Source organism: Podarcis gaigeae (assembly GCF_964106915.1).
Source record: "Podarcis gaigeae genome assembly, chromosome: 16".
NCBI classification, from domain to species: Eukaryota; Metazoa; Chordata; class Lepidosauria; order Squamata; family Lacertidae; genus Podarcis; species Podarcis gaigeae.
In genome coordinates this window covers 16001271-16024219 of record NC_139693.1, presented here as the reverse complement: position 1 = coordinate 16024219, position 22949 = coordinate 16001271, and the positions used below count along the sequence as shown (strand labels likewise).

The 22949-nt window shown below is 48.5% G+C and overlaps 1 protein-coding gene across 5 annotated transcripts in view; it reads left to right on the top strand.

Moving 5' to 3' along the window:
* Positions 1-12652: 12652 nt before the first annotated feature.
* The window catches only part of AHNAK (AHNAK nucleoprotein), a 54289-nt gene continuing 43992 nt past the window's right edge, over positions 12653-22949 (top strand). For all 5 annotated transcript variants that reach the window (XM_083716380.1, XM_083716379.1, XM_083716378.1 and 2 more), the window contains exon 1: positions 12653-12913. The gene's annotated coding sequence lies outside the window, so the exon portion shown is untranslated. The remainder of the gene's footprint in view (positions 12914-22949) is intronic.

The window sequence follows — 22949 nt, the reverse complement described above, 5'->3', positions numbered from 1 at the left end:
ATAATTAGACAGGCCTATGCAGTTGTTTAAGATTTTCTTGAGTAATCAGTCCTTTTAATGTTTGTTCTGTACTGCTTTTAATGTTTTTATATTGCCGTTCACTGCCCTTATATTTTATGAGAGAGTGGTATATAAACACATTTATACTGTGGTTTTTTCCCTTTTAAAAATGAGCGGCCAGTACTCAAACCATGATGAAAGTGCTGTAGGTGCAAGAACAAAATGGTTGCCATGGGCAGCAAACAAAAAACAAACAAATAAAAACAATACTTCACACCAGAGCTTGCCATCACTAAAAAGTACCACTTTTATAAATAAAGAAAATCCCAATAGCCATCTCATCCGTAAGGGGGAAAGAGCCCTACAGCAGCCACTGACATACTCAATGAAAGAAACTCTTTGCCCTTCTCCCCTGTTTCAGGGCCAGCCCACAACATTTCAGCACCTGAGGTGAACCACAAAGGTGGCTGCCTCACCTTGCCTCATGAATGCAACAGTCCTGCCCTGTTCAGAACAGGAGGGCATCTAGTCTCGGCTCCCAATAAAATGTGGGCATGTTTAAAGGCACATATTCAATACAGGGGAGGTAAAAACAGAAGCAGTCTCTCCTGTTTTGTGAAATTTTGAGGGGGCATTTACCGAGACCTTTCACCTGTGCTTTAGGAGGTACTGACTGGCACACTGCTACCCATGGGTGTCATATGGGTGATGCCTGAAATAAGCTGTGGTGCAATAAACCATAGCTTACCATTTCGTGTGAACCATGCTGAGTATTTCATGAGCGGTAAAGTTTAAATAGGCAAGATTTCATGCATCTTTTCGTTTTAGCTGTATTTTAGTTGTCAATTAATTGCATTTCCTGATGACTGAGCTTAAGTTACAGGCTGCCCAGAAAACATGACGAGGTCGGATAGTATATAAATGCCAAAAATAAACAAATCAACCTCTCCCCACCGAGTACAAACGCTGGTATCGGATGCAGAACTCAGCCTCTCATCTTATTTAAAAGAACAAGTTCCTAGTCCTTCATGCTGCAAAGATAGCCTTCAAAATGTGTGAGATGTCTAGTGTGGCTCTTCCCCTGTGACTAGCAGATCGTTGCAAAAATAAAAATAAAATGCAACTACTCTTAATTTATGTTATGTTGTAGCATCCAGCTGTTGTGTGCATAGAAAAGAGAACAGGGCTGTGGAAATGGGGCTGAGTTGTGGTTTGTGGTTCCTTGCCGGGGAGCTGGGTTAGTTGAGTCAAAAGGGGAAGTCGGTGACTCGGTATAGCCGAGAATGAAGACTGGGGTGTGGGGGACAGAAAATGCCTCAAGCCATCTTAAGCCCACCCTCCTGATAAAAACACATCCTCGGAGTGGTGGGTGGGCAAAGCGAAGCAAGAGAAGAGGAGGCTCAGCTGCGGCTTAGTGGTGCCTGAAATGAGTCCCCTCCCTGAGTGACTCAGTCTGCTTCTTATCAAACTCCTCCTCTCGCCTGCCACGAAATTGCGAGTGGGAATGTGGCGCGCCCTCTTTCAGTCTCAGATTCACCAAGGAGAAGGCGGTGAAGGAGACTCACTGTAGGGGGAAGAGCCCCTGAGAAATGTTGGCCTGCAAGAAAGGAGGCCTGGGTCAGGGGACTCTCCCTGAGGGATAGAAACTGTGTCTTTTTGGTTTTATTGCTCCAAGGCAAAAGGGGATCCCCTCCTCCTCTACCTCCTCCTGCCAGCAGCACACGGTTGCTGCGGCGACTGGTGCACAATAAAGGCAAATATTGCAATGACTGGGCTGGGTTGTCAAGGGACTCGGGCAAATGACATCACAAGGCCCACAGCGGGCAGCAAGGGAATCCCCGTCTCCATCATTGCCTTGTGGCAATGACTGTGGGCACATTGGCCACAGAGACTGGCTATCACGTGGCAGCCAGAAGCCATTATTGAGACAGTTTCAGCATGACTCGGCCCTGGGCAGCCGCAGATGGTTGAATGTCCTTCGGCAGTACTGTTACTTCAGAGGCCTACCTACTGGAAGACTAGCCACAAGGCCTCATGCCCAAAGGCACTATTTTGGAAGGAGAGAGAGAGGTTTCTGAAGGGGAGCAAATGCCTCTTTATGGCTGTCTTCAAGATTAATTTGCAAGGAAATGGTTTTTTTAAAAATCCCAAAATAATTTGAAGCAATGCTATTTCTTACAATATTTCTGATCTGCATTTCCTTCATAATAAAAAGGCAGGGGACAACCCGAGTAAAATTCTGTTGTCAGAAGTGGGATTCGAACCCACGCCTCCAGGGGAGACTGCGACCTGAACGCAGCGCCTTAGACCGCTCGGCCATCCTGACAGCTGTTAACCCAAGTAAAATTAAGAATTAAACATCAGCCACTAAGTGAAGGGCGCTTGGCATTTGGTTAAAAGAAACCTGATGGTGTTAACAGGCAGCAAAGGTCTCTTGGGTCCGGCCGTGACTCAGTGGTAGAGCATCTGCTTTGCATGCAGAAGGTCCCAGGTTCGATCCCTGTCAAGCAGCACATACCGGTAATTTTGGGGGATTTTTATCTATTATACAATAAATCCAGTGGTACCTCGGGTTAAGTACTTAATTCGTTTCAGAGGTCCGTTCTTAACCTGAAACTGTTCTTAACCTGAAGCACCACTTTAGCTAATGGGACCTCCTGCTGCCACTGCGCTGCTGGAGCATGATTTCTGTTCTCATCCTGAAGCAAAGTTCTTAACCTGAAGCACTATTTCTGGGTTAGCGGAGTCTGTAACCTGAAGCGTATGTAACCCGAGGTACCACTGTACATAAAAATTTCATTGTGTGAAATTTTGTTTTCCTTTTGGTATTACCAAACCTAATGTTAAGTCTCTCCCAGATATACTGCACTGCTTTTTTGTACTTCTATTATTTTTACTCTATTGATTTGTTTGATTTACTTCCCAGTGGCATCTCCAGGTAGGATTGGGCAAAGATGCCTGGCTGAGACCCTGGAGAGCATCTGCTAGTCAGTGTAGGCAATGTTGAGCTGGGTTGACCAATGGTATAAGGCAGCTTCCAATGCCTTCTAAAGCAAACATGTTTTTAGGAAGCAAATTGCATTAATGTAGTCTTAGTTCAGAGGGGAGGCTGGTTCCACAGAAAGGACACTGCTACTGAAAAGGTCATTCCTCTGCTTGCCGATTAGCAGCATGGCTTGGAGGCCGCATCCAGCAGTCTTAATGACTGGTTAAGTTGATATAGGGGAAGAGCAGCCCTTTGGGTAGGTGGCTTGCCCCAGCAACATATTGGCAGCTAGAACAGTTCTTTTAAAAGTGGTGTCACCCTATAGGGTTGCCATATTTCAAAAAGCAAAAATCCGGACACAAAACCTGAGCATGGTAGGATGCCCCACTCAGCATCTTAACCGCTGGGTTTTTCAGTTCCCAAGCCAGCCGTACACTGAGGACACTGAAATTGTTCAACCTTAACGTTATCAATGAATGAGTCAGACTATTGAGGCTATCCCAGGAATGGTCATCACTGGTGTACCATCTGAAGCTGGCAAAAGTTACTCCTGACCACTACAGCCACCAGGGCCTCCAGTAACAGAAGCTAGGGATGTCAATTTGGCTCATTAATGTTGGAGAAAAATAGCAAATTGCAACTGTAATTTGATTCTCAAGGTATTTACAAAGCAAATTTTGCAGTGCCCAAACATCCGTGATTTTTTTGGTGAGATCATTCCACCAGCTGTGAAGGTGGAACAAAGAAACGGGCATAAGAATCATTGTTTACATTGTGCTCCAGCTAATGAATGCCTGTGGGCAAACCCACAAGCAGGACTCCAGCGCAAGAGCTCCTGCAGCTCCCAGCAACTGGTTTTCAGAGGTTTCAGAGTGCATGATCTGCAATGGCCTATGGGTAGAAGGTTTGCTTACTTATTTTAATAACTTACACCCCACTTTTACTTATCAAATAAACCCAAAGTGTCTTACACTTTACAACAGGCATCCCCAAACTCGGCCCTCCAGATGTTTTGGGACTACAACTCCCATCATCCCTAGCTAACAGGACCAATGGTCAGGGATGATGGGAATTGTAGTCCCAAAACATCTGGAGGGCCGAGTTTGGGATTGCCTGCTTTACAATCTTGCAGGTTTCTGCCAGCCCTCAATTGCATGCTATTTTTACATGCACTGGTATTTAGTGCAGGGAAGGAGGAGAGACTGGAGCTCAGTGGTGATAGCGCAGGTGATAATAGTGCAGGTAATAATGCAGAGGAATGAGGGTTTAATCCCCATCGACTCAGGTGAAAAGGATAGTGGGAAAGGCCTTGGAGAACTGCTGCCAGTCCGAGTAGGCATTACAGAGCTGGTTAGGCAAAGTGCCTGACCTGGTATAAGGTACAGCCAGCCCTTCCATAAGGCAGCTGCTTCAGGTGGCAGATGTCAGGGGCGGAAGCAGCCTACCCACCCTGTCCCTCCTGTCTTAGACCCTGGAGAGCTTCTGCCAGTCAGAGCTGACAATGCAGCACTGGAGGAACAAAATATTCCAACTTCGTATGGGACCGTTTCCTATGTTCCATGGGAAAAAATTATAGCTCAGCTGGTAGGTATGACCTGCCTTTCATACAGAAAGTCCCAGAATTTACTGTTATTTTGTTTAACCAGATTTAGATATCGCTTGATTGTAAGAAAACCACTAATAAAGCATTAATATTCTCGGTTTAAAAATAGTTAAACATGAGTATATTAAAATACTCAAATGGCAATTGAAATCAACAGCAGCAGCTAAAAATGAATAGGTAAAGGTAAAGGTACCCCTGCCCGTACGGGCCAGTCTTGACAGACTCTAGGGTTGTGCACTCATCTCACTCTAGAGGCTGGGAGCCAGAGCTGTCCGCAGACACTTCCGGGTCACGTGGCCAGCGTGACTAAGCTGCTCCGGCGAACCGGCACCAGAGCAGCACACAGAATGCCGTTTACCTTCCCGCTAGAAAGCGGTACCTATTTATCTACTTGCACTTAATTGTGCTTTCGAACTGCTAGGTGGGCTGGAGCTGGGACTGAACAACGGGAGCTCACCACGCCGCGGGGATTCGAAAATGAATAAAACATGTTGCTAATATTTCACGTCTTTAACAACATTTAGTTAGAACGATCAGGCAGTAGGGAGGTGATGGAAAAACATTTCTCTGTCCAAGATCCTGTGAAGCCACTGCTAGTCAGAGCAGGAGTTTTGGGCAAGAGGGACTAAAGGCCCAACTTTTAAAATCAGTTTCCTGATCATGGTTCCTCTGCCCTTGCACGGAGTTCCCCTCAGTTGTGTGTGCAATACAGGCTGCCGCTGGGCCATTTGGCTTAGCTCCAAGATTGTGGGTGGGGGACGCCCATTTCAAAAAAGCAACTTGATGGCTGATGCTCTTCCTTCCTTCATGCCTCCATGGAACTCTGGTTTAAAAGATTCCTCTCCTTTCTTTTACTCTGATCTTAAATTATTTCTTCACACATCGAGCCTTCTCAGCCACCTCACAGACTTCAAGGGGCTGTGCCGGTGATGCTTGCTAATTAAGCCTACCTGCGAGCCAGGTAATAATTAGAAGAACAAGTTCCACTTTCTGGCGCCTCTCTTCTGGGATCCTGAAGTGTTTTGCAAACAGTAATTAATTGTGCTTCACAGTCACGTGCTGGCAGGGCTATTTGCAAGGATGCCTGGGCAAAGAGGCATTTATCTTATTGATTGCATTTTTATCTGGCCCTTTTTCTCCAAGGAGCTCAGTGTGGGACATACATGGCTCTCCCCCCTCTTAATCTAACCCTCACAACAACCCTGTGAAGTAGTTTAGGCTGGGAGGCAGCAGCTGGCTTCTAAGGTCACCTAGTGAGCCTCACGATGGCTGTATGGGGATTTGAACCCTGGTCTCTCCCAGGTCCTAGTAGTCTGACACTCTATCCCAGGCTTTCTTAACCTCGGCCCTCCAGATGTTTTTGGCCTACAACTCCCATGATCCCTAGCTAGCAGGACCAGAGGTCACGGATGATGGGAATTGTAGTCTCAAAACATCTGGAGGACCGAGGTTGAGGAAGCCTGCTCTAACCACTGTACCATACTGGTAAAACCAGAGGGGGGCATGTGGGGTCAGGGGAGTTGGCTGCTTGCATCCCCATGGAGTGGAGCTGTAGAGAGCAAAGCCCACCCCCAAATTGGGAACTTTGGTTATACTGCAACTCCTTTGGAGCTGCAAGATTCGATAGAAGGGGGAAAGCAGGGGCCATCATTCGTTCTGAATTATCATCCGCTCCATAGTATAGTCGTGGCACTTGCTGGGGGGGGATCATAGCCAGGAGGGCTGCTGCTTCCATTCCCAACTCTCGTGGCTTGTGGATCCATCGATCCTAAGGATAGATGCTGTTTCCACCAGTACAAGGGTGCCAACTTGAATAAAATACTGTGGGGCGAGGCGGGGGGGGGGGAGTAGGTAAGCCCTGCCCTGCATAATCAATCACAAGACATGGTGCACACACACCATTTGAATGGCAATGCCCATAAACTTTGGGCAGGCCATTTCCCTTAAATATTTTATGGGGGGCCATTTTGGCCCCTAGGAGTTGGCTGCAATGCATCAGTAGCTAACCAGATGTTTCTTGGAAGCTCAGAAACGAGGCACAAAGGCCCTGGCACTCCTTCGATATTTGTCCCTCCAGCATCTCCTATTCAGAGGTAAATACACTCCCTTTGCACATACGGCTGTCCAATCCTAGTAAATATTTCTAAATTTGCATATATTAGCACATGTAGACATTACGCATGTCTGGATTATTTTTTGACTTTGTGTATGTGTGTGATGTATATCTCACCTGTTGCTGAGGTACGCAAGGCCACACCCTACACAGAAGCTGCTTTTAGCTATCGTGGTGACTAATAGGCCTCTCCCCTCCTCCACGAATTTGTCTGAGGCCCCACCCGCAGTATACATATCACAATTCTCAGCACCTTTAACAATCTACGGTTCTTAGCAGTCTCGTGGGTAAGCCACGGTTGTTTAAAGTGTACGATGCTATGTTAAATGCATAGTGCAGATGGAGTCCGGTTCTTTTTTAGTCGGAGACCATAAGCAGCACATCTTGTGGCAGGGAGTTCCACAAGTTAATTAAACACTTGGGGCAGTCCTTTTGGCCTCCAGCTACCTCCACTGCTCCTTGCAAATCAGTTTCTCCGAATTCTCAGCGCTGCATGTGGCTTCAGTTTGCCTCTTTGTAACTTATGAGAAGGAATCCCTTCCGCAAACATAATGATTAACATTATCTCCTCGACAGCTATTTTCTTCCTCCTCAGGCCGTAGTCTGCCTGCCTTAGCTATGTGTGAGGTGATGTCTGCCCAGCATTCCCACTCAGCATAAGCCTGGACTTTAATCCGCCTTTCTGTTATGACTACAGAGCAAGGTCCCGGCTGTAATTAGAGACTCTTGTCAGTGATGCTTCCCAGGCAACTTGGGAAGAGAAAAGTGATTACTGGGTGCATGGAGGGCAAGAGACAGAGAGATGTTTCTTCTCCTCCCATAATTCTAGGACCTCCACCCCACCCATTGATAAAATATGTCAGGTGGGCAGCACACCGGTGGTGGGCAGGGTAGGAAACAGCTGTGGATGAGAGCCAAGCCAGAAGTAGATGGGGCTAGAGTAAGGTTACCAGATTTTTTTTCAATGAATCGAGGGACACTTTTCAACTTCAATGGATTTTGTCAGGGGTCTGGTTTGAAATCTGGGGACTGTCCCCAGAAAACGGGGACGTCTGGTAACCTTAGGCTAGAGGCAACAGTTTTCTCTTTCCCTCTCCCCCCCCCACTCCTTTTTTCTCTTCCTCTCTCTATCTCTGCCACCCCTTCTCTCTCTTGTCTATTCCTGCTACCCCCTTTTGTCTCTCTCTGCTACCTCTTATTTCCCTCTCTTCAAACAGCTCAGTTGGTTAGAGCACGGTGCTGATAAAAACAAAGTCGCAGGTTTGATCCCCATAAGCTGCATATTCCTGCATTACAAGGGGGTCGGACTAGATGATCCTCAGGGTCCTTTTCAACTCTGATCTATACGGTACTTCTATTATTCTCTCTCCCTGTTTTCCCCAAGCTACCCAAATGAAATTAGGCTGAGGGCAGCAGTTTGCCCACCCTGTCCTAGGGGTGTAAGTGTCTGTGTTGTCCAGTAAAGTCCTTTGTTGGAGTCAAAATAGGTTTTAACTTGCTGTGCAAAATAAACTTGTGGGACTCATTGCCACAAGGTGCAATCATGTGTGTTTGTGTGTGTTTTTAAAGTGTCGGACGGATTTGCAGATAGACTTTTCAATTACTCTCCATCAGTCATGAAAGTTGAACTGGGTGGAAGGTTACAGTGCATAAGAAGCAGCTCTTCTGAACAAGGGTGGGTGGATGATGTGCCCCTGATTGACAGCTGTGAGGAGTCCAGTGTTCAATTGGAGAGGTTTTCATGGTGTCTATAACATATAAACAAGCTGCACTCTATATGGTGTATTTATAGCCTGTAAACAGAGCAGGTGTCGGGGGAAGGAGGGCTTGTTGCTCTGGGCCACGGAAGATGGTGAGTTTCCATCATACACGGGCAACCAACAGGAAGTTTGTGGCCCAGCCACCACCCCCATCTCCCTCAAGATCTACACTTCTGACTATTTAGTTTTGCCCCTAATCTCCTTTCTACAGCAGTGGCAGTGCCTTCTCTCATCCACGTGAGTAGTGGACCCTTTCCATAGGAGTTGAGGCAGCTGTGGAGGGTCACTTCAACTCTTCAATAAGTTCTTTTCATTCTAACTTCCTGGCTTCATTCTGTCCCCCCCCCAAAAAAAAACAATGTTTAAACTAGTAGTCATCACACATCTTCCGGCAGTGAGTCCCACCAGTTAATTTGGGCAATGTACGGTGGTACCTTGGGTTACAGATGCTTCAGGCTACAGACGCTTCAGGTTACAGACTCCAATAACCCAGAAATAGTACCTCAGGTTAAGAACTTTGCTTCAGGATGAGAACAGAAATCGCGCGGTGGCAGCAGGAGGCCTCATTAGCTAAAGTGCTGCTTCGGGTTAAGAACAGTTTCAGGTTAAGAACAGACCTCCAGAATGAATTAAGTTCTTAATCCGAGGTACCACTGTATGAGGAATGTTTACATCAGGGGTCAGCAAACTTTTTCAGCAGGGGGCTGGTCCACTGTTCCTCAGACCTTGTGGGGGGCCGGACTATATTTTGAAGGGGGGAAATGAACGAAATCCTATGCCCCACAAATAACCCAGAGATGCATTTTAAATAAAAACACACATTCTACTCATGTAAAAACACGCAAATTCCCGGACCGTCTGCAGGCCGGATTTAGAAGGCAATTGGGCCGTATCCGGCCCCCGGGCCTTAGTTTGCCTACCCAAGCGGGACAACTGCTCCAAAATGTTGAAGTGCTGAGTGCTCCTTTTTCCTGGCTCCAGCCAGTCAGTCAGTCAGTCAGCCAGCCAGCCAGTCAGTCAGTCAGTCAGGATGGCCCTTTCTTTCAGCACCCTCTATTCCATATCACACACAGAGAGACTGTCTTCTCATTGGGCTGGTCTGGGGCATTTTTTTAAGGTTTTTTTTTTTTGTGTGTGTGTGTGTGTTCCTGCAAATGTTGTGGTGTATTAGTCAGTCCTGTTTTGACCTTCTTTCCACTGTTGTTTAATATGTTTCAGTCTGTCTGAATGTCTCGTTTGTATTTTACCTAGGTATTTGCCTAAATCGGAAATATAAAATGTTGTTATAGTAGTTTTGCTTGCTTACCTCATGGTAGAATCCCAAAGTTGTTGCTTATTGGACCTGTGGGCTTCCAGTTATACTTGCTTGCCACAATGGCTATGCTCTTTGCATACCAGATGCTGGGAAACATCGCAGGTAGGGAGAGTGCTGTTGCTTGTGCTCTCCTCCCAAGAAGCATCTGGTTAGTCACTTAGGAGCAGGGGGCTCCTAGACTGTGGTCCCTGGACCACCAGCGGTCTGTGAGCTTAATTCAGGTGGTCTGCGGCATGTCTGCAGATTTGTGGTTGAAGATGGGAGTTGGCACATCCTTCACATGAAATATAACGATTTTCAATCACTTCTCTCTTACTTATTACATTGTATTTTACTGCATTACCATTTGAATTCCTTGGTATAAAATATAGAAGAAATAGAAGCAGCAGCAAAAACACACAGCGTCCAGCACAGTACATGTAGTTGCTACAAAAGGCAGATCAAATAATCAAGTGGTATGGATTGGGTCCAAGTTATCTGAAAGACCGTATTCCCTGGTACAAACATGCCCTGGTTTTGAGATCTGGGCGGGGGGGGGGGGGGCGCTGCTCTTGGTCTCGCCACCCTTGCAGACAAACTTGGTAGGGCTGTGTGTGGGAAGGGCCTTCTCGGGGACTGCTCCCAGACTTCCCTAGAGAATTTGGACTGGCTCCCTGCTTGTTTTCCTTCCACCGGCAGGTGAAAACTTTCTGGTTCCAACAGGCTTTTCGGAACTGACTACTTTCAATAGGGCTGGTGCTCTGCTGTTTTTATTGTAATTATCTTTGTGTTTTTAATTGAATGATAGACATAGTTTTAACTCTATCAATGTTTAAATTTTTTAATGATTTCACCCCTGTTTTAAGCCGTTATTATTTTTATCTGCAAGCTGCATTGAGTCGCTGTCAGGGGAAAAGGCAGTGTGTTAATTAATAATAAGCACCCACAGTAATATTCAAGAAGTATATGGAGGGATGTCTGTGAACTGCTGTCCTAGGGAACAGGATGTTGAACTAGATGGGTCATTGGCCTTATCCAGCAGGCTCTTGTGTTCTTATGGGGTGCTGAGGGTTTGCAGTGGGCCCTCCTGCTGGGTGTGGGGCTTGGAGCGCAAAGCTGCTCACCAGGTTTGGTGCCAGCCTGGTCTGGAATGTACCTAAACTCACTGCTGTTGAAGTGCTAAGCTAGATGTCTCCAGTGAAGCTTGCACTGCTTTACTTATATTCCCACTGAGAATACTCTGATGCTAAGGGATCCTAGGATTTGCCCCCCCCCCCCAACCCAGTGTGAAAAACATTGCTGTATGACCCATTCTTTTGAAAGGTTCATCTGGATGGATGGAAAGGTGGGGAGTTGGCTCCTTACAGTATATATATATAAAAAATACAGTATCATATATAAAAAATATTATTATAAAATATATAGGGACGCAGGTGGCACTGTGGTCTAAACCACTGAGCCTAGGGCTTGCCGATCGAAAGGTCAGCGGTTCGAATCCCCGTGATGGGGTGAGCTCCCGTTGCTCGGTCCCAGCTCCTGCAGTCCCAGAACCTAGCAGTTCGAAAGCACCCCAAAAGTGTAAGTAGATAAACAGGTACCGCTCTGACGGGAAGGTAAACAGCGTTTCCATGCGCTGCTCTGGTTTTGCCAGAAGCGGCTTAGTCATGCTGGCCACATGACCCGGAAAAACTGTCTGCGGACAAACTTCAGCTCTCTTGGCCAGTAAAGCGTGATGAGCGCCGCAACCCCAGAGTTGTTCACGACTGGACTTAACGGTCAGGGGTCCTTTACCTATATATTATAATAATAAATATTATATATAATAGCAATACACACACACACACACACACACACACACTTTACAGAATTTAGGAAGAGGCAACCTGAATATGGCAAGGTGGTCAGAGACAAATTTATGGAATAGATGGAGAAGAGCCATCAACGCTGGCTGCTAGTTGTCATATAGCTAAATGGAGCTTCCAGATTCAGAAGCAGTCTACCTTTGAACACCAGTTGCTGAGGGACATGAAGGGGAGATCTACTGCTTTGGGAGGTATCTGACTAACCTCTCTGGGAGGATGTGGGATGCTGACCTAGGTGCCTTTTTGTCCTCCTGATCCAGTAGGGCTCCCTTTTACAGAGGGGTTGGGGGTTGTTGCCTTTGCCACTCCCCTCATCCCTGACCATTTGGCATGCTGGTTGCTGGAAGTCCATCAAGACCTGGAGGCTGCCCCCACAGGTTGCCCCCACCTTCCGTCCTGGCACTGTCCTTTTGGAAAAGAATTGGATATTGCATCGTTGCAAAAGGCTGAGGAAAAAGGCAACCAAAATTATCTAGGGGTGGAGTGCTCCCCCATGAAGAAAGGTTGCAACGTTGGGGACTTTTTAGTAAAGAGGCGACATGATAGAAGTTTTCAAAATCTTGCATGGCAGGGAGAAAGCAGATAGAGGGGGAAAATTCTCCCTCCCTCCTAACACCAAAATTTGTGCACATCCCATGAAAGCTGAATGCTGGAAGAATCAGGACGGAGGGGCAGGGGAAGTAATTCACGCAGCACATAGTTAAACTATGGAACTCACTGCCACAGGAGGGCCACCAACTTGGACTGCTTTAAAAGAAGACTGGACAAATTAACGAAGGAGAGGGCTATCAATGGCTGCTAGCTGGGAACAACTGGGGCTCTTGCGCTCGGATCCTGCTTGGTTTCCCCCAGGCAGATCTGGTTGGCCACTGTGAGAACAGGATGCTGGACTAGGTGGGCCACTGGTCTGATCCAGTAGGCTCCTCTTCTGAGAGTGAGTGGGGTGGGGGGCAGAGCTTGCTCCGCTGCCTCTCTCTCTCTCTCTCTCTCTCTCTCTCTCTCTCCTCTGAGCCTGGCTTGGTCCCTCCCTCCCCAGCTCCGGGAAGGGGAGCGAGCGAGCGGAGAGAGAGAGTCACACCCATCCCGGGCTGAGAGTTACAAGAGCCCAGCCCTAGACTGGGTGCTGCCCACTCGGTGCGCTCCTGCGGCAGGGATACCACACGAGAGAGCCTGCTCGCCGGGGCTCAGCTACCGCCTCCAGGAATCCAGGACAGGATCGGGGTCTGGGCAGAAGCAGCCACCGGGACAAAGCCGGGCATGGCCGTGCCGGGCAGCTGAAGACCACGGACCCGCAGGTACCACCCGGGCGGGCAGGCAGTGGGGGGGGGAGGTGGTCAGCTTGGGCCGGGAAAGGGGGGGAGGTCTGGTAGCCCCATCGCACGGCCACAGCCTCACCAGGGCTGAAGGGACTCTATTTAATTTCTCCCCCCCCCCGCAATCCTCCTGCATACTTGAAAATAAACCTGGGCACATTTTTTCAGAGCACAAGTTAGTCTCCCTCAAGCGCCCCCCCCCCTCCTCAAAAAGTTTGTATGTTTTAAAAGCTGTGCTTTGTCGAAAAGGGTTCCCCTCTCTGTTTGCTTAGCCCCCCCCCCGTCCAGCCTTGGCACCTCTGGGCAACGCCCTTGGCACACGAGGCGGGAGGGTGGCGGAGCTTCCGCAGCACTCTTTTTTGCAGAGAAGTTGATGGAAAAGTTTGAAAGTTTTGGTGCGCGTGGAAACCGGATCGGTTTCGGGTGCGGAGAGGTGACCAAGCGAGGGGGAGATTCCGGGATCTGCGCCGATTCGTATTTATTGGAAACCGAAGTTATGGAAATGACTGGAGAAGAGCCACCCACTCACTCCCTCTCACTTCGAGAAAGTCCAGGGCTTTCCGCTGGGTGTGACCCCGCCCTATCGTACTTTGAGGGGAGGGGTGCCCATTGAGAAGTGGGGGTAGCAAGACCTGGTGTAGGAGCGGGGCTGGATCCACAACTGGGAGGCTATCCGCGTGTGGATAGGCGGTGTGTGTGTGTGTGTGTGAAAACCATCGGCTTGTTTACACGACGTTAGTTGGGCTAGTTGGCTGAGGGGGGGGGGGCTTGAAGGGCGATGCGAGGGGGTGGTGCTTTTGGAAGTATGGTTTTGTCCGGAGGCGAGTCTGATGGAGGGGAGCTCGGATGTCCCCCCTGGGTTGCTGCACGAGACGCTGGTGCGCATGCCCGTTAAGGCGTTGGCTTACTCCGGAGTGACTTCTTTTTGTGGCATCCAGTTTGCAGATCGGAAGGCGTGCAACCCTCAGGAGATCGGGCGGTTGCAATCAACGGGTGTGTGTGTTAGAGATCCCCTCCCAACCTCTTCGGACTTTTTGAATTTTGAGGGAATGACGCCGTTTTGCGTTCTTTCGGATTACGGGGGAGTAAGGTCTGCACAGTCTTTTGCAAAGCTCATCTCTGCCCCCCCCCCCGTCCCAAGGGTGTGTTTGTTTTTAGGGGCTGGATGGGCTTCGAAATTCCATTTCCCTCCCGAGAGTATTTTTTTCTCTTGGCTTAATTCGGAGTGGCTCCCTTTCGCATTGCTTGTCGAGAAAAGTCTGGCGATCTGTAGAATGGGGAATGTGCTGCACTTACGAATCCGCGTGCAAAAAAAGGGGGGGACGCTTTGCGTCTTGCGCTGGATGTCACTTCGGATCCAGCCTGCAACAGGCGCGGCGACTCTTCCTGGGCTCAAACTTTTGCGCGTCGTTTCGCCGGAGAGGGAGCGGCCGTCCGTCCCCGCGGCCGCCTCGCCTGGCTCAGTCCGGGGCTGGCCCTCTAGTAGGTGGGGAAGCTCCTCCCTGCCGCTCCCCCCCCCACTTGGCCCCCCTCCAGCTGCCTCTGGAATGCGGTGGTTGGAAAGACTGACTAATGCGAAGCAGGCTTTTTAGCTGGCAGAGGGAGGGAGGGGCTGAGCCCCGCTCCAAAACTTGGGATTGAGGGGGGGGGCGGGTGAGTCCAGGAAGGGATCTCTCTCAAGCAGGAGAGAGGGGCAAAAGAGCCAACACGTTGCATGCAAAGTGGGGGGGGGGGGTCTCGTCTGTGGAGGCGCCTTGAAGGAGGGGTAGTGAAGTTCCACAGAAACTGGCTGTGTGCATACTTTTCTGTGGGGTGAGGCTGGGGGAATCTGGGAGCTCTATGAGTCTGAGGGAAAGCACTTTGCACGTGGCTTCTTAGCAGGAGCTGTGTAGGTGTGGAGTAGGGCGAGATTTGAGGAGGTTTTCAATAAAGAAGACTATTTTCTGTCAGTGTATGGGGCATTCTGGAGGAGCCAGGAGCCTTTGCACAGCTATTGGTAAGCTATTCCATGATGCTTTGAAGAAGTGTCTACAAATCCATGGGACAGACTTGAAGACATGTGTTTCTTCTTGGGGGTAGAGTTACGAAAGTTTCTCTTCCCTCTGCAGCCAACTCTCCTCTTTAGGAACACAGATATTTTAATGGGACCATGTGGGGTGTCTGATCCAGTGGGCTGCAAATAATTTTGTGGGAGTTTATATAGCTGAGGGGAGTGCTTGTTCCATAAAACTGGTGAGTTTAATTTTTAGGGGCCCACTGGGGAGATTTATAGAAATGTGCATTTCTGAGGCTGTGCCCTCTGGGCTATGCGGTTGAGCAGCTCTGTGCCCCACCCTATAGGAATCCACAGTGGCAATAAGTTCCCCCACCTTTGTTCTGTGCACCCCACATCCTTGTCCTGTAGCACAGTGTTCCCCAACCTTGGGCCTCCATCTGTTTTTGGACTACAATTCCCATCATCCTTGACCACTGGTCTTGCTAGCGAAGGATGATGGGAGTTGTAGTCCAAAAACAGCTGGAGGCCCAAGGTTGGGGAACACTGCTGTAGCAGACATTGTTCCCCTAGCAGATTGTAGGGGCCAGTACAGAGCTCCATCTTGCTATAGAGTCCACTCTTGTCGGGTTGTTCCTCCACCTCTTCTCATCTAGGATTGTTGTTTTCCTCCTGGCTGGATCTCCAGAGCCACAGATGGGTCCACAATGACACCCAGCTTTGCTCTCAGTTCTGCTCTGTATCTCTGGGCAAGGCCGAGATTTGGTTAGGTGAAAAGGGTGTTGGCCTCTGCCCTGGCAGGTAGGGCAGGCCGGAGCATACTGGTTCTGTCGCTTCTGCCTCCTCCACCACCGTGGTTGCTGGATCATGGGTTTCCTTTGGGCGTGGCACCTCTGCAGCAAGCAAACTCTGGCCCGGTGCAGCACTAACCCCCAGACACTTTCTGGAGCAGTTCCTGGCCCCATGGCAGCTCGCTTGGAGCTCCCACGACAACCACAAAAGTTTATTTGAATTTAGTTGACACTGAACATTAACTCCCACCCCACTCCCTTTTTTTGTCCTGCGTGGCAGGCGTCCCAAAAGTTTTCCTAGCACAAAAGTTGCTGGGTTTCCCCTATAAGTCTCCACTGGAATGGACGTCTCTGAAAAGGCGCTTTGATGGGTCGGGAGTGGAGACACTTTCTCCACCCACCCCACTTTTCAAAGTGTTTTCGAGGAGAGGCCAAATGTGCCAAGTGAACCAAGTTGGGGGGGGGGAGGAAAAGTGACCCATACACAAAGCAAGGCCAAGGGCTGTCTTGGCCAGGCTAGCAGGCCGGACAAAGTTTTGTGTGTGTTGTCTCTTTTGAAATGGCAAGATTCATGGTTGGCGCCACAGGCACAGTCGGTCAGCTAGGGCTTTGGCCTGAGGACTTTGGGGGCTGTGGAGGGGGCCGCTCGCTTGGTTGGTAAGGGAGGGAGAGAACTTCAAGTTCAAAAACTCCCAACTCCTGACATGACGCTTTGTTGGGGTTGGCAGCCAGTGGGGGCCGTCCAGATATTGCTGGCATCTAACTCCCATCTGAACATTGGTCATCCTCGTTGGGAGTCCACCTGCATCAGGAGTGCCCCATGTTCCCCACTCTTGCCCTATTCTGAGGCCTAGTAGTCCTCAAGTAGCCAACCCTGTGCCTTTATTACTAGACTGCAAGTGAGGGCTCAGCTGACTGAATGCTCCCTGATCACTGGGTTTTATTTGTTGGCATGGGCGCATATTCAGTCACATAAATTGCAACCTGTAGCTGTATAGCCCTGACAGAAGTTTACCACCTCAGTGAGAAGCAGGACCTTGAAGCGCCCATTGAAAGACAGCAGATTTAAGAGATGGCTAGGACAGGACAAGAAGGCTTAAAAAGCAACCTGAAGACAGCCCTGGCTGAGTCCCCCGCAAACGTTTCCTTTTCCCCTCACTGGCATTTTCTTCCCCTCAGCTCTTGAAAGGGACTCTGTGTTTTCCAGCTTCCCTGCCTTGTCCACCTTGCACCTTCCTGGCTGGTAAGGCCTGTGTTGCATTCCTTCTTCCAGTTTGTTCATGAGGTGGTTCCTGGCCTGGTCTTCAAGGCACGGAGTCTTAATTTGCCTTTCACCATGTGTCCCTTTGCTGCAAGGGTTTGTTGAGGGCACAATTAAGCAATGGGAGAAGAGAGAGAGAGAGAGAGAGAGAGAGAGAAACCGCTTTGAAGGTTAACATTAGTTTAGGGTCCGAAAAAAGGTATTTTCCACTGGAGTCTTTAAAAAATAAATAAATGGGGTGTTTGCAGTTATTTCAGGTTGCTAGTGTACGTTTTGGGACGTGGTCTTCTCAATACCAAATTTAGCTGTTTGGGGACAAATCGACAACCAGAGGGAGGGTGGTTTTTGACCACCTGAAGTGAAGCTTTGCATTTTGAGGGTTGCATGCCTGCCAGCTGCTAGGTAATACAGTGATACCTCAGGTTACAAACACTTTGGGTTACAGACTCTGCTAAGCCGGAAGTAGTACCTCAGGTTAAGAACTTTACCTCAGGATGAGAACAGAAATCGCGCAGCAGCATCAGCAGGAGGCCCCATTAGCTAAAGTGGTACCTCAGGTTAAGAATGGTTTCAGGTTAAGAACAGACCTCCAGAACGAATTAAGTTCGTAACCAGAGGTACCACTGTACTACATAACTTGGCTTTGGTCGACTCTTTTAGCTAGTGCACCACCCAAAATTAATCTCTGGCTTTCCTAATGTAAAGGCTATTATGTTGCTCTCTTTTTCTACTTCTGCCTAACCAGGAACTTGGGCATTTCGTATATGGTGTGAGGCAGATCTGGGTAATAGCCTGGCTTTGCATTTTTGAAACAAAGAGAATCCTAGGTGTGTAACCTGATCCCTCCAAGCACCTAGCAGAAGGCTAAATCAGTCTGCAATCTCCATCTTCAGACTGAGTTCAAATGCAGATCTCAAAGTTTAAACCTCATCTGGACAACTCAAAAGTTTGCACACTGTTTTGTAACAGTTTGGCTGATTTTAATAGAGATGTGTTGCCCAGCTGTGGATTTTGGAGTGGGGTGCCTTCTCAGTTCTGGGAGAGAGTTGTAGGTGACTTTAAAAAACAAAGAAACCCAACCAAAAACCTCTTTTTGCGGGGGGGGGGGGGGAGAGAGAGAATTGAGTTCCTTTGGACATCCCTGCTCTGCAAGGGCGGCGGCAGCGTTTCTGCTCACGAGGTTGGCGCACGTGAGACGTGGAGTTAATTCATATGTTCCTAAAGGAAACGTAGCTCAGAATGTGCTGCAAAGGCCTGGTCCTACCAGGATTCCTGTCCAAGATTTTTTGCGGATGCTGCTTTGGAGAAAATCTGTTTCCTTGCCAGTTTGGTATTGTCTTTGAAAAGGGTGGAATAATCCTGAACGAGAAGGACAAATGGAAAGCAAAAGGCGCCTGGGATTTCAGCTTCAGAAATGGAGGAGAACATTGCCTTGGTGGGGCTAAGATATGGGGCGTGGAAGAGAGAAAGAGAGAGAGGGAGGTTGTACGTCGCTCTTGGGAAATCCAGAAAGCACAGGCTGGTCCCTGTTAGTAATTTCAGAAGCATGGTGGAGCCTTTAGCCGAGGCGGTGAGTAACCCATTAAAAATCATCTGAATTCAATCCATTTTCATAATTGCTTTGCATAACTTCGACTCTTGCATCATTCTGGTTTTGCTGGTACTAGGTGAGCGGGCAAGGGCACTGGCGTTTCAGAAAAAGTTTCAGTTAGCAGCCCCTCCGGCTTCTGGAGATTTCATCAGCTCGCACACTTTCAAGCATACGTTTCACAACTATAAGGACTAGAAACATGATTTTTTAAAAAAGAAAAAAAAAGAAAAAGCCAGGACTGTCAGGTGGTTGAATGCTGTTCTTAACAGTCCCCATTCTGTCCTCCATCCACAGTGCCCCTGTCGTCCTCCAACATCTCAGCATTCACACAAAGTCCTGCCTTTGAAAATGGCTCTGTACAATTTAGCCTCCCATACACCCATCCCTTCGTCCTCTTAATTAAAGTCAGTAACCTGTTTTTTGCAGTTCTGGGACACTTCGCATGTTTGTTGAGGGTGTGTAAGAGACCTGTGACCCTCATGTCCTTGCTCCTCTTTTGGTACACGAGAACGAAGGTGAAAAGGGGAGGGGAGGAAGCTTCCCTTGCCTAGTTAGAAAACCAACAGCTGCAAGACCAATTTGGCTTTTCGTTGACAGTGTGATAATTGACAAAGGGACGGACAAACTTAAGCCTAGTTCTTACTGAGGCGGTCTGCTTGTGTCTGGAGTGGCTTCTTCCAATTGCAAGTTGCAGCTGTATGGGGACAGGGGGTTGAGTCCTATGGTTCAAGGTGATCTCTCTCTCCCCCCCCCCCCAAAGTCTGGAGCGATACTGCCCAGACACATGTCATCCACCTTAATGGGAATTAAACTTTGAACTATCCATGAGGGCTGTTGTGGCTTTGCTCCACACTTTGGAGAGCAGCAAAATTAAGCCAGAGTGTGTTAGGCCACAATTCCATGAAATATTAGAGGACAAAAACCCCAAAAGTATTGGGTGCGGAATTAAGTTCCAGAAGAATCTTAGCTTTCCTTTAAAAAAAAGAAAAGAAAAAGAAACTCACCAAATTCCTAGCTTAATGGTTGCGCGTATCTGTGCTTGAAGATATCTGGGCTACGCCCACTGAAATATCAGAGGGGTTTTTGGGCAAAGATTTTGTGTGGTTAGGACATCCACATTACATGCATCCATATGTATTCATGGAAAAGGAAAGAGCATGCAAAATTATGCATGTTGCACAATCCTGCTTCTCTCAGTACAGAGTGCAGAGCGCAGACGGCCCTGGGCATAACTGGCTGGCAGAGCAAGAGCCTCCACCATGTTCTTTGAAGACTTGTGAGGTTCCAAGCTTCCTGACTGACAGCTGCCAACTCTCCTTTGTGCTATCTCCAAGCGCATCAGCGTCCCATAGAATGATCTCCTCCCGCCACCCCTGGCTCTTGTGCTTTTTTATGCTATCAGTTAAAACTTCCCCTTTCCTGGTTATTGGTACCCATATCTTTTCTATTACTGCTCTAATAGCTTGTGGGGCAGGGGGCAGAAATGGAAATTTAGAACAGGGAACTGGTGTAGGTGTAGGAATAAAACCGCCACTCCCCATTGCTGCCCTGCTCCAGTAACTTTTGGAGTCCCTGTCTCAGCCAGCTACTTTTAGATAAATATGATACATGCACATGCTAGTCTTCCAAGCTTCATCCGTTTAGGCCTTGAGCAGGCTCTTTTAAAATGCGAACCCTGTGGACAAGTCTCTGGTGTGTTGTGTGTGAGCATCATATACAGAAGAAATTGACACACTGGACTCGCGCATTCAGCATCCTTCAGGTCCTTAAAACACTAGCAACCAACTTTGAAGCCCTCATGGTTACAAAGGAGGAAAGTGCAGGGAGAGTTTTCAGAGGGTCAAGTGCTGGACCCAATCCCATGGCTTTCTGTGAGAACACAAATAAATTCTGTCAAATATATGTGGTTTTAAATTCCAGCAGATCGTAATTTTGGATTTATTCAGTATGGCGCCTAAGCAGCCTCGTGTTCGGAAGCGGATCATGCTCTTTATGCATTCTGGCTTGGACCAGGCTGCTATTGGGACAAAAAAAAAAGCAAGAGAAGCCAAAAGTGTGCCATTGTTTCCCACAGCTGTGAGTCATGCAGAGATGCAACGGGAAGCCTTGGCTGGGGTTGGGTAATTCGGCTAAATCTCTGGGTTGGAAGTGATTGTGTGAGATGTAATTATCTGGTTGTACCTGATGTGGAAATGTGTCTGCCGCTGGCAGGAGCCGATTGGATGGAGTTAAAAGTCCTGATCAGGCAGAGAAGCAGTGGGCAACCTCCTTTGTGGCTGGGTGGGTGTCATTATTTATGTGAGCATGCTCACAGCCCTCTCCTGGCACACGGTGTGGGGGCTACTGATTCTGTCAGGGCTTCTTTAGCCGTGATTCCTGCATTGCAGGGGGTTAGACACGATGACCCCTGGGAGTCCCTTCCAACTCTATGATTCTGTGATTCTGCTGCTCTGTGCAACTTCACCCCTTCTGCCTTCTGGAGTGGGAGAATGTCTTCTCATCTGCCTGAGGATGGGCAGCCTTTGGGGCTGTTTCCCTGGCGTCTCTATCGTTCTTTTCTTCTTTCCCTCCTCTGCACCCCATTTCTCCTGGGCTCCTTTGGAAGGAAGGGCGAGGTTTAAATCTAACATAAATAAATAAAAATTCATGGGCAGGGGATATCGTTTAAACAGGAAGGCAGACAGTACAGATCCTCTTCCGTGAACGTAGGTGATTGAGGGGCAGTTAGACTTTGGCAGGGGAAAGGCAAACACCACCCTCCTCCTCCTCCTCTTGAGATAAAAGATCTGCGCCTCTTTGCCCTAACCGGTGACTCTGGAATGAGACGCAGGGACCAGCCCATGCACTGTGGGAGCCTTGTGGGTGTGTTGCTCAGTCCTCCAAAGGCATCTTTCTCTTTGACATGTGGCAGGCTGGGTCGGTGGAACCTGCTGGAGTTTGACTGAACTTGGGAGGATAAAGGCAGCTAGCTGCTTTATTCCTGCTGCAAGTGCATATTGTTGAGAGCTGGACTGAAGACTCTGACTTCAGCAGAAGATAATGGCACTGTTCTCAACCTACATGGTCCTGAACAGAAGGATACTGGCAATCTGTAAGAAGAGCCTTGCTAGATGTGGCCAAAGGGCCATATATCCCAGCGACCTGTTTCAGGTAGTGGGAAGCTTTCAAAAGCTGGGGGGGGGGGGATCCAGAGGCACTCACCCACCTACTCCGCTTTGAGCTATTGTTGACTCCCAGCAACTGGCATTCAGTAGCTTTGCTGGAGCTTACAATAAAATAATGCAAAGTCAAAACAACAAATTGTTTTTGAAAGCAAAATCACAATAAAACAAGGCACCGAAGTGATCTATAATAAGATAAATTGGAGGAACGAAAACGTTTTTGTGTGGACCTTTCGGGGAAGGGACTTCTCCCTCCAAGATGGAGTGCCACAATCTAAAAGCCCCCATCTCTCTTTACCCATCTCTCCTGATCGTAGTAACTAGGTTGGTTTAGGCAGGAACAGTTAAGCACTGCAAAGTAGTGCTTCCTCTTATCTGTCCTGAATCTTAAGCCCGTCAGTTTTGTTGGATGACCTGAAGTTTAGTTTTGCATGTGGGAAACACCCCCCCCACACACACACAATACTTTCTCTGTACTGTGCAAAAAGAAGAAAACTATGGAACTCACTTCCACAGGAGGCAGTGATGACCACTGGTCTAGATGGCTTTAAAAGAGGATTAGACAAATTCACGGAGGAGGAAAGAGTTATTGATGGCTACTAGCCACGATGGCTATGCCATATAGCCAGAGGTGATAATGCAGGAGGGGAGAGGGCTCTTGTGCTTAGGTCCTGCTTGGGGTTTCTCCCCCCCCCCCCCAGGCATCTGGTTGGCCACTGTGAAAACAGGAGGCCGGTCTAGATGGGCCATGGGCCTCATCCTACGGGGATCTTCTTAGGTTCATAAAGAGATGTCCCTGCCTTACAATTAAATTTCAACACAAGACAAAAGGAGTTATTTGCTGCTTCCTTTGCCCAAGTGAGCTTAGAATTGGCTTAGGGAGGGTCTGGAATAGGACACAAGGAATCTGGAGGCCAGTCTGACCCAATTTCACAAAGACTGGAGCACACAGCACCATGTTTGCTTCATGTGAAGGTGATGCAAGGAGGAGACACAACCACAAGAATTCTAGGATTGGAGTGTCACAGGGTTGGGGCAGAGGCAGAATGCCAGATCCCAGCCTGCTGCAGCCCCCGGGGGCAACAGGAGTGGCAAAAGCTGCTCACTTCTCTTGCTCTGGCCTCCCCCCTCTTGTTTTTTAAATATCATTATCAGCCTGATCTCCCTTGCTTCTTTGGGGCTTGCCCTAACACAGTAGGTGTGAAGAGCTGGGTGGTGAGG